Raw genomic sequence first — 15,400 nt, forward strand, 5'->3', positions numbered from 1 at the left:
AACCCAGAACCCATTCATTACTCAGTCAAGGCATTTGAAATGTTTGCTGATTTGTCCATGAATGGGAGCACAGTGTAAATCTGGACTGAGAAGAGCTTTTTTCCCCTTGTCAGTTTAATTGCTCCTGTGTGATGTGTTCAAGTGTTAGGAATCATCGGGGGTTTTGACACCCTCATCTGTCTAAATGGCCATAGCATTTCACTGCACCCAGCCACCAAGAAAACCCAAATGTTTGCAGCTGAGAGGAAATATGCATCACTTACTAAAAGCTGCTTATTCGCATCAAACCTGGCACTCCCAGTAAACTTCCGGTGCCTGAAGTCTCTGCTAGAATTAAACATGAAAAAGTAGGCATCCTCCTGCATCCTAAAAAATGCTCCAGTGTGACAGAATTAAGCAGTGTAATGATTAGAGGAGGAGACAATTAATTCAGTGACTCAGCTGTTGCCAGAAGGACACATGCTACAATTTTACAGGACTTGTGTTGAATGGACAAAAAAGGCAAACAGCAATTTGTACAGTATTTACATGGTCCCTAGTAACTACTTCCTCAGCGAATGGCCTCTCTAGACTCAACAACGACTAATGCAGTTGCAAGCAAAATGCTCAACTGGACTTTCAAGAATATATATATGTGTGTCAGTTATTTGCTTGATGTACTAGCACCGTTTGTTGCTGACATATAAGAAAGGCAGCAGGAGACACTTGGACATCTGTGATGAATCTCAGAGGGCTGCTGCTTCTGGCAGCGCTGTGCCAGGTTTTTGTACGTATCCTGCTTTATGAGTAGCAGTCTTTGTTAACCGGTGGAGGATCTTCGTGTTTCTTGCTTTGCCATCAGCAATAGGGAGGGGGTGGACGAGTTACCATTTCTGGTTTCAGTCACATAACTAGCTGACTCAAGAGAGTTTTCCCTTCTTCGGCCCCTACACTCTTTTCCCTCACAAACCTTTCTAATTTTTTTACTACAGCTCTTGCTCTGAAAGCCTGTCTTTAAGTTCTATATAACACTACAAGTTTTGCTACCTACGGTACAATGATGTTCACACACACGTACCCGCACACAGCCCCCAGCCTGCAATATGGGCATTGTCCGTCATCAATTGCTCATACAAACCATGCTGCACCAATGGATCACTGAGACAAGACAACAAATGCAATATTGCCAACAGACCAAGTAAATCACAGGGGTAACTCCTCGCAACTCAGAGGAACTCGTCCCAGGCTGAATGTGACTCAAAATCTAAAAGTCCTCTCTAGCATGGCACAAAATCAGCAGCCAGGCTGTCAGTTGCCTAAGGATATGTAACTCTTGAGATAGGTAGTGCTGTATTACCTCTCACCTCACCTGCCCTGACAGTGAGTCCTTTGGGCTGCAGGGATGCTTGTCCCTGTTGAGTCTGGGGTCCTGGCACTGTCTGCATAAATCTCTCCCACTCAGGCAACTGTGAAAGAGATTTCTGATTAATCTATCCAGCTAACGCCTTCCTAACTTCCAGTGCAAAAGAGTCACTATTTCCGTTAATTGTTGTCAAGCCCCATGCTAAGGAGTTCTTGCACTGCAGTTTAGAGTTTCATGCTGATCCAGTTGACATAGCTTGGATCAATTTGACCTGCTACTGCAGTTGTTCTCCTTTGATCCAGAGCAGTTTGTAATTTGACCCATTCAGATGACTTTCTTATAATAGCCCTAGCAAGACAAAACCAAATCAACTCCATTTATCTTAATGGGCTTTTTTTCAGACATGAGGCCTTGCCGATCTTTTGTACAGAATAAAAAGGAATCTGTGTATCTGATGGGCTTTGAAATACCATCTGGTGTTTAATGTTATTGTGCTCTGTTCTCATAGTGCTGTGCTGAATCATATCTTAAAAGTTCAACAAGCATTCACTCACAGCCACCATTCAATACGATTGTGTCATTATCAAAGATTTGGATTTACCAAACACAGCCTGCAAACAAAGCAGATTTTACAGATGCTTCTCCCTGAGGCTCCGCTAGCTGAGAGGAGTCTTCAAGTGTGAAGCCTGTGTGCCTTAAATCTTTAGCTGCCATTTGGATGCACAGCAATCCTGTTTAACCTCTAAAATTATTGTTTGAGACATAATCATAGGTGTTACAAGAACAGGAAGGGCTTTTATTAGGCTTGTGTGAATGTCCTAGAGGCTGAGCTTTTGCAGTCTTACCTATTTAGACGTGACTAAATCGAATTTCCAAACACCCTGCACCCCTCTCCTTGAAATGATGCTTCAGGTATTTTTTCAGCATTTCCCTATTTATTCAGTATTTACAGTATTTCAGTGAAAATAAAAATACAAGTGTATGTTATTTTCTGACTGAAGAAACTTGTGTTATACATAGACAATAGGAAAACAGCTCTCCATTCCAAATGAGATCCACTAACAGGTGACCTACATATGATTAGACAGCATATGTATCTTTACATGCTATTCTCTTCTTCTGCATTTTTTTTTATTTTTGTTTTAGCAGTCTCTGGATGGAATCTTGGCTTCCTTGAAGCCAGTGGCACAGTGCCCAGTGACTTCAATAGGGTCAGGATTTCAACTTCTGTGTATTTAGTTTTCCACTCGGTTTACTCTGAACTCCATTTTTCATTGCTTTTTTTTTTTTTCCTGTGCCCTGTGTTTGCTTCTTTCATTCTTTCTTCCCCTTCCCCCATCTTTACTGAAGCACGATGTGAACCAAAGGACTTCTCAGATGAATTTACAACCTGTCATCTCAAAAAAGTTATTTCACAAGCTAGAAACACAAAATTCTAATCCCTGTATTTAATAAAACTGTATTCTTTTCATGTTTCTGTCATTGTACACAGTACACATAGTCTCTCTATACATACATTTTTCCATGTAAATACATATAGATTTGTATTAATAACTTTTTCTTTAAATTAGAATATATGCCAATCAGGCAAATAATTTTTTTTCACATTTAGTTAAATTAATAGGCTTACAAATGCTAACACTCCTTTGTGCATATAATTATCAATTAATCTTTTAAAGGTACTTTAATTCCTGATATTGTGTTTACAGCTTTCAGAAAAACAGTATTGTATTCTGGTTTTATTTAATAATGATTGGAATGCTCTTGTATGAGACACAACTGTGGAGCATTTTTTACATAATATTCATGAACTAACTATTTCCCCCAAAATGCATTTTTGCTTTTAAAGCTCAGTGAACAGCTCTGTTTGAGTAAATGATCTATCCTTGACTCATTCTGTATACAGAGAGATCTGCCTTTGCTTGTTGTTTTAATAAACTGGAAGTCTGCCAATGTTCTCTGGGAAGAGGAAGAGAACATTAATGATAGCACTGTGAAGCTCGTCCTTGCTTGGTCTTAAACTAAATTTAACCCCCACTGGTCATTTTTTTTCATAGTGAAATGGCTACTCAGGCTAGTCAAAAAGCACAGAGTAATAACTGCTGTGATTTGGAAGCGAGAAACTTTTACAAGTGCCAAACATGGCACATTTTAAATTCTTCTTATGGCACTTAGAGGACTGTGATTAATGAGTTTGTTATCTATCAAAAAGCTTCAGTTTGTGTCATCTATCAAAATGCTTCTCTCATGCTGCCTGGTGTGGGACAGGATTTATGGTAAAGAAAAATCTGCCATCGGTCCATAGTATCTAAATCTATCAAATCCACACTTTCATGCAAATATTGTTACATGATAGGTCTGTAGCTATCCGGAGATTAAAAAAAAAAAAAAAAGAAGACAGAAATTTTGAACTGCCAAAAGAGTGTTCTTAAAAAAATGAAGTTATTTCCTTCCAGCCTCTTGAACTACTGAGTGTTCTCTTCCTAGCACCAATTTCCTACTAACACTAAAATAAGAAATTGCCAATGATCAAGTGACTTTTTTAGTAATGCTCAGTAATTTTTTTGTTTAATTTACTTTGTAGTTCTCTGGAAGTCATCTGTAATATATCTGATAAGGGTCATAGATTTTTATACAGAGAACTCGTAATTGCTCTGCTTTGTTCTCTAGCTCTTATGCTTTCATAGAGAAACCCGCCTGCACCTTGCATAAAGCATGCTTCTCTCCATCTGTCAGGCAGGGAATTCTCCGTATGAGAGCAGCAAATGCAGGAAGAGGAGAGGAACATATGGCCTGTCTTAGTCCTCCCACCCCTCCCCCTGTTACCTTGTGATTGCTCTCTCTCATGCATTTACATATTTAAATCAATTCGTATAATGTTTTATCAGTCTTAGAACACTAGCTAGGGATTGCAGATTTGCCATTTTCTGCCATACATTATATCACGGTGATTGCCTAAAAGGAGGGGCCCTGCTTTATGTCTCCCTACCTGGCAGGGAGACAATTAAGCTTATTCTTTCTATTTCACAATTAATTTAACCTTCATGCATTTGAGATTTATGAGAGCATGAAATGGGCATAATAGCAGGATTTTTGAGCTCCTAATATCTTGCATATTGCAGCCAACAGAGATTTCTTAGATAAGAACTTGTGTTTTTCACAAAAATAGTGTTTGTTACTTGATATGACTTCTGTTCAGTTTCCCACTCATGTAGAAAGCTGGCTTACATATCATGCTGTAACCTTAGGTTCACCAATGAGATCAAAAGCAGTAACTTGATCAATTTGTTTCCTTCTTCCCCTTTGCCATGTTTGCTAACTTCATTGCCAAGTTATCAACCAACACTCACAAAAAGTTCATCACTGAATAGACAGCTTGATTTTTTTGTTGTACTAAGCACAAACACAAGCCACAGCTCCCTCAGGAAGACAAAAATGTGTTTATTTTTTCCAGATTATTGGATGTAATCAAATTAAATGAAATTATGTCCTTGGGCCTAATTCCAACCACCCATTGGTACAGATGCTTCAACCATTATTAGGGTCAATGTGAGTTCTGTATTTGGAAATTTATGCTATTAAGGCTCAGAGTGACCGCCAGAAATTTCACGTCTTTTTTTTTAAGCTATTCATTATGTTTGTTATTCAGTAAAATTAACCTATTATGTTGCTAAAATTTGCTCACTTTCAAACAGTCCAGAAGATTTGTGGAGGGTAATAGAAGGAACTTTTTTGCCTTGAATCATATATGTGCCAACCAAGGCTGGTGCTCTCCTGGATTTGCTGCTCATAGACCGGAAGGAACTGGTTGGGGTTCTTGTGTTATGGATTTCTTGAAAAGAAGGTGGTTAGTTCTTTGTTTAAAAAAAATTATATATTAAAAATAACTTGGCATATTTGCTTGTGTAAATATGTAATTGCTAATTTATGGCGAGGAACTAGTCAAGCATGAGAAAAAAGGGGGAATCCCAACATCATCTCATGTACCTTTCAATCCTGACCATTCCATGACCTTGAACAAATTTAAAAAAACAAAAGCTGAAGCCTAGTAACAAGAAATTTGCTTTCAATCTACTTGTAAATTAGTTAGCCAAGCTTGACATCTACAGTGCCTTAATGGGTGCAATTAAGTCTAACTAGTCTTGGCTACTTTCTCAAATGTGTAATAAAAAGGGTGAAAAAACTTCCCTAGATGTACTTGTTTTCTAAGGTGAAAACCAGAAAAGTTCAGAGAGATTAATTGTATTATGATAGCAATATTTTTACTGAAGTAGATTTATGTGCTGCTGCTGTTCTCTCCCATGCCCGGACCATAGCAGTTGCATTCCCTTGCAGCATTCCTCTTCCTCCAACTTTCCATACTCAGTCATTATCAAATGCCTCCATCTTGTTTAAATAACATTGTACTTAACCCTTTTTTGATGTTAAGAATGTAAGGTTGTTGAAATTACAACTAGGAGGATATGAGAGTGAGTATAGATAAATATTCAAAACCTTTAACTTCAGAATTATTCACCCAAGTAACTGAGTTGCAGTCATTTAAACTTATGACAAATGTTCTGCTTGAAAGCTCTGACTAAATTAATAATAATTGACCCAATGTATTAGAAATTATGCATACAGTGTTATTAATGCTATTTTGTTAGGGTTATATGATATCTAAAATATGCTCTTTCCTAGTTAGATGTGTGTCTACATCTTCCAGATTAATTTTAAATTGTGTATTCTATTATGTACATAGCAGGTAGGTAAAGAGCATGAAGATAAGGAGAATTATGGCTATCTTTGACTGAACACAATATTTGGCAACTAGTCTGGACAGCAAAGAGTTGATTGACTTCCATCATCTTTCATGTGGGATTGTTCACATTGTCTTGTGAGAGGGAAAGGAGGTTTGCTGCTAAGCAAAGCTGTCATTCCAGGACCTTGAGGATGCAGAGCACTAGGAATTGTTCAGAGGAGGCAGGGGTTTACAGTCCCCCTCCAACTCCCTTTTCGCTGACAAGTCTCCCTGGTCTTCAAGAGAACAACCTTTTGAGCCAGTTGCAGAAGAGACATTATATGGTCAAATGTCATGAGAAGCCTGAGTTGAGACCTTGAATATTATAAGGGACTGGATAGAAATTAAAAGGATCAAATAACCAGGTCAGGAGAGCCAAAGGAAAAGAAATTAATTCCTTTCTAAGAGGGCAACAATAAAACACCTGAACTACACAGTAGAGATGAAGGGTGCTTTGCATCATACATCTGTTAAAACCTGGGTTCTGCTTTATGTGAACTCTCATACTTCGGTGTTTCATTTTTATCCAGTTTCCATTTTCAATTAAAAATGAAAAAGTAAGAAAAATTAGAGTGAAATTCATTTTGCAAAACAGGTTTTGTGGAGTTTTTGTTTTGCAAACATGAAAAACAAAGAAAGTTCAAGTACAGATTGCAACTGTTATTCAAAAGCCTGTAAGGCCACAGCTTGCCATACGCACAGTGAAAACATTTAACACCAAAGAGAACAGAGAAAAGGTGCACTAATGTAGCTTTTACACTCCTTGCTAAATACTCCAATATGCAGGAAATACCATGATTCCTGACATTGGCTCACTCCCACAGTGCTGTACCTTGCTGGTATCATTTAGCCTTATGAAATATGTGGTGTATAAAAGTTTATCAATCTGCACATAAATTATCTGATGTTTCACAAGCAGGCATAGCACTTACAAGGCAAAAGTAAAAGTGTTTTCCTCCCTTAGACTTTGCTTTTCCTTCCCCATTGGCTAAGTTTAAATATATCAAATAGAATACTTTCTCCCTATTCTTTAGGTGTTCATTCTAAATTGTCTGCTTCTCCGCTTGCTACTATTAAAACCTCCTGAAATCATTTATTTTCTGCTCCTACAGCTGTGGCTAATGCACCTAGAAAACTTTACTTCTGACACCCACAAGAAAGCATATCAGAGCTGAAGCAAACATCATAAAAGTAAACAGGCACAGAACCCAGTATTTGGGTTCACAGTGGCCTCAGTCATCTGATGGACTGGTGAAGTGGGAAGGCAGCTGTGTTCTGAGTCAGACTCCTGTAGGAGAAAATGTTAAGGAACAGGGGGGAATCATGATTAAATAAATAAATATTTGCTTCGTCTCAGAAGTTGGCTAGACTCAAGTGGCTTCTTTTGTTTTCTGTTTTTCCTCACTCTTTGAAACACCGTTTTACTCCTCACAAACTCTCCATTGGAGGAAACTCTCAATATGCATTCCACACCATAGTTCGCTAGACTATATCAGCCATTGCTTTAGTTAGGTTGAGGGTTGTTATAATGTGGAGGCTGCAGAAGAACATGGAGCAAGGTAATTCTAAAGTGTTGTAACATGGTTGTCGAGAGAAAAGTGGGTTTTTGTAAATACTATTTTCCTGACATGCTTTTAGTTAATTGCTGATAATTTATCTAGGTTTAGACAGTGCACATGAAGGAAATAATTATCCTTAACAGCTCTAAGAAATCCTTCTTTAATAAGTATGACAGCATATGTGAAGACCAGTTGTGGTTAGCTCACTAAGATGGGACCTCAGATTCGTATCTTGAATCCTTTCCTTCACTCTATATAATGTTGATATTCAGCAAGTCACTAAATCTTCATTACCGTCTGAGAAATCACCAAGCAGAGATTAGAGAAAGTAGAAAGGTCTCTTGGAAAGAGTTCAGTGTCAGTTCCTCCTAAAAAGGGGCCACACAGCTCAGGTTATTGCCTACACTGCCACATTGTGTTACTGGCTTGGTCTCTGTTAGCAGTGCTTCCTAATGCAGTGCAGACTTGTCTTCATTGCCATCTGCCATGTGTCTGTGTGTGGAAATCCTGACAGATGCACTAGGCACCAAAGATGTTTGTCTCTATTTCATCTTCCACTGCAAAATTCTTTCCAGAAAAATATGGTTTCTGCTTCTTCTCATTCAGTTGCCTATCAGTTTGACATTAGCACAGCAGGGAAGATTCCTCACTCAGTTTCTCAGTTCATAATGACAATGACTGTTCTTTACTAGAATCAAATTTTTCTTCCATTCTTCCCATGGCACGAAGAACAAGAACTTATCCTGAGGAGGACAATTAGGCCATTTTAGAGTGATTAAGCCTAAGCCAGCTCTGTGTGCAACAAAAGTTGGAGTTACTGGAGAGACCTCCGAAGCTTGTGATGGGGAGAGGGACAGATAGGAGCAGTCTCACATTTGCGGGCCCTAGTACACATAGGACACTTCGAACACCCTGATATCTGCTGGAGGAACAACACAGCAGGGCATAAGCAATCCAGGAGATTCTGGAGTACATCGACAACTATGATCTGACCCAAGTGATAAAGAAGTCAACAAGGAGAGGTGCTCTGCTGAACCTCATACACATCCCCAGGGAAGGGCTCACTGAGGTTTTGAAGGTCAAAGGCAGTGACCACAAGATGGTGGAGTTCGGGATCCTGACAAGAGAGAATAAGGCAAAAAGCAAGATCACAACGCTGGACTTCAGGAGAGCAAACTTTGGCCTCTTCAAAGATCTGCTTGGTAGAGTCCCATGGGATAAGGGCATGGAGGGAAGAAGAGCCCAAGAAAGCTGGTTAATATTCAAGGATAACCTCCTCCAAACTCAAAAGCAGTCTATCCCAATGAGCAGACAGTCAGGAAAAAATGCCAGAAGGCCTGCATGGATGAACAAGGAGCTCCTGGCAAAACTCAAACATAAAAAGGAAGTATACAGACAATGGAAGCAGGGACAGGTAACCTGGGAGGAATACAAAGACATGGTCTGAGTATGTAGGGAAAATATTAGGAAAGCCAAAGCCTAGCTGGAACTGAATCTTGCCAGAGGTGTCAAAACCAATAAGAAGGTCTTCTGTAAGTACACAGATGACAAAAGGAGAGCCAGGGAAAATATGGGCCCACTGCTGAATGAGAAGGGGGACCTGGTGACACACAACTGGAAAGAATGAGGTACTGAATGCCTTCTTCACCTCACTCTTTACTAGCAAGGCCAGTCTTCAGGAATGCCAGGGACCTGGGAAAGTCTGGAGCAAGGAAGATGTAACCTTGGTGGAAAAGGATCAGGTCAGGGAATGGTTAAGCAGATTGGACATATATAAGTCCATGGGACCTGATGGGATGCACCCACAAGTGCTGAGGGAGCTGGCAGATGTCACTGCAAGAACACTCTCAAAAATCTTTGATCAGTCATGGTGATTGGGAGAAGCACCTGAAGACTGTAGGAAAGCAAATTTCACTCCTATCTTCAAGAATGGCAAGAAGGAGGACCCAGGCAACTACAGGCCAGTCAGCCTTACCTCAGTCCCTGGGAAAGTGATGGAACAGCTAATCCTGGAAACCATTTCCAGGCACATTAAGGACAAGAAAATCATCAGGTGTGGTCAGCATGGCTTCACCAAGGGCAAGTCATGCTTGACCAACTCAATAAACTTCTATGATTAAATGACTGGCCTGGTAGACGAGGGGAGAACAGTGCATATTGTTAAGCCAGGCTTCAGTAAGGCTTTCAACACTGTCTCCCATAATATCATCATAGAGAAGCTGTTGATGTATGGACTGAATGAGCAGGCAGTGAAGTGGGTTGAAAACTGGCTTAATGGCTTGGCCCAGAGGGTAGTGATCAGTGGCAAAAAGTCTAGTTGGAGGCCAGTGACTAGTGGTGTACCCCAGGGGTCAATACTGGGCTTGGTTCAGTTTGACATCTTCATTAATAATCTGGTCCACTGCTGGGCTCCCCAGTACAAGAGAGACATGTACATACTGGAGAGAGTCCAATGAAGAGCCACAAAGATGACGAAGTGATTGGAGCATCTCTTACATGAGGAAAGACTGAGAGAGATGGGACTGTTCAGCCTAGAGAAGAGAAGGCTCAGGGGGATCTCATCAACATATATAAATACCTGAAGGGAGGGCATAATGGTAACAACAGACAAGGAGAAGGCTGGGGTACTCCACAGCTTTTTTGCCTCAGTCTTCACTGGCAATCTCTCTTCCCACACCTCTTGAGTGGATGGACTTCAAGGCAGGGACTGGGGAGCAAGGCACCTCCCACTGTAAGAGACGATCAGGTTCGAGACCACCTGAGGAACATGAACATACATAAGTCTATGGGACCTGACGAGATGCATCCCAGAGTCCTGAGGAAACTGGCTGATATAGTTGCCAAGTCAGTCTCCATGATATCTGAAAAGTCATGGCAGTCAGGTGAAGTCCCCAGTGACCGGAAAAAGGAAAGCATTACACCCCTTTTTAAAAAAGGTAGAAAGGAGGACACCAGGAACCACTGACCTGTCAGCCTCACCTCTGTGCCTTGGAAGATCATGGAATGTTAAAGCACATGGAGGACAGGGGGGTGATTTGAGACATCCAGCATGGCCTCACCAAGGGCAAGTCTTGCCTGACCAGCCTAGTGGTCTTCTGTGATGGAGTGACTACATCAGTGGACAAGGGGAGAGCTACAGATGTCATCTACCTAGACTTCTGTAAGGCCTTTGACACAGTCCACCAAAACATCATTCCCTCTAAATTGGAAAGAAACGGATTTGATGGATGGACTGTTCAGTGGAGGAGGAACTGGCTGGGTGGTTGCATCCAGAGAGTAGTGGTCAACAGCTCAATATACAGATGGAGGTCAGTGATGAGTCGTGTCCCTCAGGGGTCCCTATTGGGACCAGTACTGCTTAATATCTTCATCAGTAACACAGACAGTGGGATCGAGTACACCCTCAGCAAGTTTGCAGATGACACCAAGCTGAGTGGTGCAGCTGATATGCCCGAGGGATAGGATGCCATTCAGAGGGACCTGGACAAGCTCAAGAAGTGGGCCCATGGGAACCTTGTGAGTTTCAACAGGGCCAAGTGCAAGGTCCTGCACCTGGGTCGGGGCAACCTCCAGCATTAATACAGTCTGGGGGATGAAGGGATTCAGAGCAGCCCTGCGGAGAAGGACTTGGGGATACTGGTGGATGAAAAGCTGGACATGAGCAGACAATGTGCAGTTGCAGCCCAGAAAGCCAACTGTACCCTGGGCTGCATCAAAAGGAGGGTGGCCAGCAGATCGAGGGAGGTGATTCTGCCCCTCTGCTCTGCTCTCGTGACACCCCACCTGGAGTACTGTGTCCAGCTCTGGGGAACTCAGTACAACAAAGACATGGACCTGTTGGAGCAGATCCAGAAGAGGGCCACAAAATTGATCAGAGGGATGAAACATCTCTCCTATGAAGAAAGGCTGAGAGAGTTGGGGCTGTTCAGCCTGGAGAAGAGAAGGCTCTGGGGAGACCTTATTGTGGCCTTTCAATACTTAAAGGGGCCTTATAAGAAAGATGGTGACAGACTTTAACAGAGCCTGTAGCAATAGGACAAGGGCTAATGTTTTAAACTAAAAGAGGGTAGATTGAGACTAGGTATAAGGAAGACATTTTTTATGATGACAGTGGTGAAACACTGGAACAGGTCGACCAGAGAGGTGGTAGATGCCCCATCCCTGGAAACATTCAAGGTCAGGTTGGACAAGGCTCTGAGCAACCTGATCTAGATGAAGATGTTCCTGTTCATTGCAGGCGGGTTGGATTAGGTGATCTTTGGAGATCCCTTCCAACCCAAACCATTCTGTGATTCTATGGAAGGACAACAGAGCCAAGCTCTTTTCAGTGGTGCCCAATGACAGGACCAGAGGCAATGGGCAACAAAATGAAACACAAAAGGTTTCCTCTGAACATCAGGAAACACTTTTTCACTCTGAGGGTAAGCAATTACCCAGAGAAGTTGTGGAGTCTCTATCCTTAGAGATATTCAAAAGCCATCTGGTCATGGTCCTGGGCAAATGGCTCTAGGTGGCCCTGTTTGAGCAGGGAGGTTGGACAAATGACCTTCAGAGGTCCCTTCTAACATAAACCATTCTGTAAGTCTATAACTGCAGCAACCATAACTATTATCTTTTCCTCAGAAGATGCTTCATTTGCAAATTAGTAAAACTAATGGAAATAGAGGGCTGTAACAACATATCTGCAAGTGACATGCAGCTGTAATTTTGCAAGCAGGTATGGTACTTGTGTTCCATATGTGTATTTCTAGCAAGCAGCAATCATACAATCAAACACAGTTTGAAAAAGATTTTATCCATTTATGGCTTGCTATTCATACTGAGCTATTTTGAAATGCTAAATTCAAGCTTAATATGCAAGATATTTTAAATAATTTATAAAGTACTTAAATAATTAATCACTGGAAAGATACTTTTTCACAGAGAGGGTGCATCTATTTACATTCCACAGTGCTTGAGGAAATATGGCAGTTGCCTTTGAATTACTAGAGTAATTGTCTTTGGTGACTTGCAGGAAGCTTCACAGAAGCAAATAGCATTAAAAGGTGCCACCCATTGATTCAGTGTGAGTGAACGGCATGGAGCACCACTATCAGAGAGAGTTGAAAGGTGTATATTGGGGCATAGTCACTACAGCTGTACCTCTCTTCTTCCACTGGTGGAGCAGAGAATAAGCCATCAGGGAGATCATCTGAAGAAGTGAAGCCTCACCTCATCTTCTTCCCCCCATCCTCAGCTTGGAAATACTTTTTGCTCACAAATACCTTTCTTATCTTTCAGGTGCTGAAGGTCTGGCTGATGGCAAGGAGCTCTCCAGTGGAGATTTACAGCTGTGATGGTGTCTGGGTTGCTCTGGGTTCCCTGGGAAGATGTAGCCGGGGACTCAGTGTTGTTGCCCAGATGTAAATGAAAACTGGAATTTCACTTTGCATGTAAGATGACTCTTGAATCTTGAAATCTGATTTCTCAGCAGGTAACCTCTGCAATATGAAAAGGACAAATAGGTTGGGGATGTGTTAAGGCATGAGATAGGGTTTGTGATGAGAGGCTTGTTATCATTCACAAGCCACAGCATGGAGAAAATGTTGCCTCTTAAAGTCCATCCTGTACTAGTAATTTATGCATTTTTCTGTTCCACTCAGAGAAATTCAGCTACCAAATTCACTGTAACTGAAGCAAAGAATGTCTACAAATTCCTATTTCATTCAAGAAAATGAGGAAGTAGAAGATCTGTGTAATCCATCTTTGTTTAAGTCAGGAGACTTTTGTGACTTTGTTACTTTGTAAATTTCTATTGATACTACACCACTGAATGAACTAGTATAATCTGCATGTAAAGTAGCATTAAATTCAGAATTAAGTTTCCATAGTTCTGGACATGCATGTATTAAATATCCAAATGCTGTGGTTTGTTACTGGCTCCTCAAGCATCTTTTGAGACAAACAGCACACCAAAATAGTATCCAGAATTTCACCCATGAGATGTGAAAACACAGCAATATTCTCCTTTAGGCTCATTTTTATTCTGCCGTGTCAATTTATTTCCGTAGCTGTTAAACTTAATTGTCTATTTCCCTTATTGTTTACTATTTGCAGAAATAGACCTGAACTAGTTCATCTACATAAAAGTGTTTACAGAATGATTGTTATGTGAGTTTGTGAAGCCACATACACAAAAATGTTTGTGCAAAAGAGAAGTTATTGGAGATTGTTACTATGCCATGCATGCTCTCATATTTTCCTATTTTACTGATGCTTCTCATCTTTCAAAAACCCATATCAGGTATACTTCCACTAAGAAATCATTAAAAATCCCCCCAAAATATCTCATTTTTTGCTATAGTAAAGCCTAGCAGGATTTAGATTTTTCTCATCTTCCATTTCCTATCAGTGTTCTAAAGTATCTTCAGTTTATATCAGCTATTCTCTAAGGCATTACAGGGAACTCACGTATGTGTTTGCATTAGTTATTTTGGACTGTGCTGGTTTTGGTTTTTGTTTAAATAGTGGTTCAACATATGTTGGCAATAACATTCAACAGGATGAGCCAAAAGTACAGTTTCATGTGAAATAAAAAGTAAAGTTACCATTCTTAACCTGAAAAAAAAAAGGGGGGGGGTGTGTAATGTGGAATTAAATTTTTTCAGGTATTTGTGTTGCCCTTCCATTGCTGAATGGTGGCTCTATTCTACAGAGACATCACTCCGGTACTCCCAGCGAGTTTCAGAATTAATCCTATCTTACTGAAAGTATTTCTTTTACCACATTTCCCATAACCTGAAACATCCACTCCTGCATAACGTATATATGCTTGTGATTTACTGTAGCCTTAAAGATACAGCAACATAATGTAGGAAGTACACTACCAGTTGACTTAGCATCAGACACTTTTCAAATAAATATATGATCTGCTGCCTTTTATCATTTATTTTACATGCAGACCTGAAGATGACCGCTTAAAAGAATGATCAGCTGCATTTTTCACCTTAAACCAGCTGGATTCCTTACAATGACAGTAAGGTCTGTGTTGAAGGCATTGGACCTTAACAGTTGACCTGATACAAGGATAATAGGTATGTTTTTAATCACCAGTTGTCTTCCCCAGCTGTATGGACTCTAAACCGATGTGTCAATATTATGCTTGATAAGGACAGGATTGTCTCTACCGCCCTTTGTGGTCTTATAGTCCTAACAAATAAACCACTTGATTTTGTCACCCTTTTAGGCAATAACTATATATTCTTTGTACATGTAAAGTGCAAATTAAAATGTTCTTCTGTCTATTAGAACAATTACAGAGGAAACCTGGAAGACTGCCAAATTCCTGGTAATTGGGAAGGGAGAGGAACCTTCTCTAACTCAGATGGGCAATGGAAGGTAACTTCCATGCCCTTTAGCTATAAATATTTATGAAATTGTCTCACAAGAAGAGAGGTGAGAGTGGGGGGAGAAGGCAGCACTCAAAGTTTATAAAAATTATTCTGAAGTTTGAAAAAGGCCCTGTTATGTGATACCTCACCACTCATGCCCCTGGTGAAAATGATCTTATGATGCAGCATACAATTTCTGCAGGGGTCTGTTGGGTGCAATTCACAACAGTCTAGAAACACCCTATAAATCCTGTCATTAAAACCAGCTGGGACTTATTAGGAGAGCAATTGTGAAGGAGAATTCACCTTCAATAAGGAAAAAGGAGGAATTGTCAGGATTGCCTACAGG

The sequence above is a fragment of the Buteo buteo genome, chromosome Z (assembly GCF_964188355.1).
Source record: "Buteo buteo chromosome Z, bButBut1.hap1.1, whole genome shotgun sequence".
Classification (NCBI taxonomy): Eukaryota; Metazoa; Chordata; class Aves; order Accipitriformes; family Accipitridae; genus Buteo; species Buteo buteo.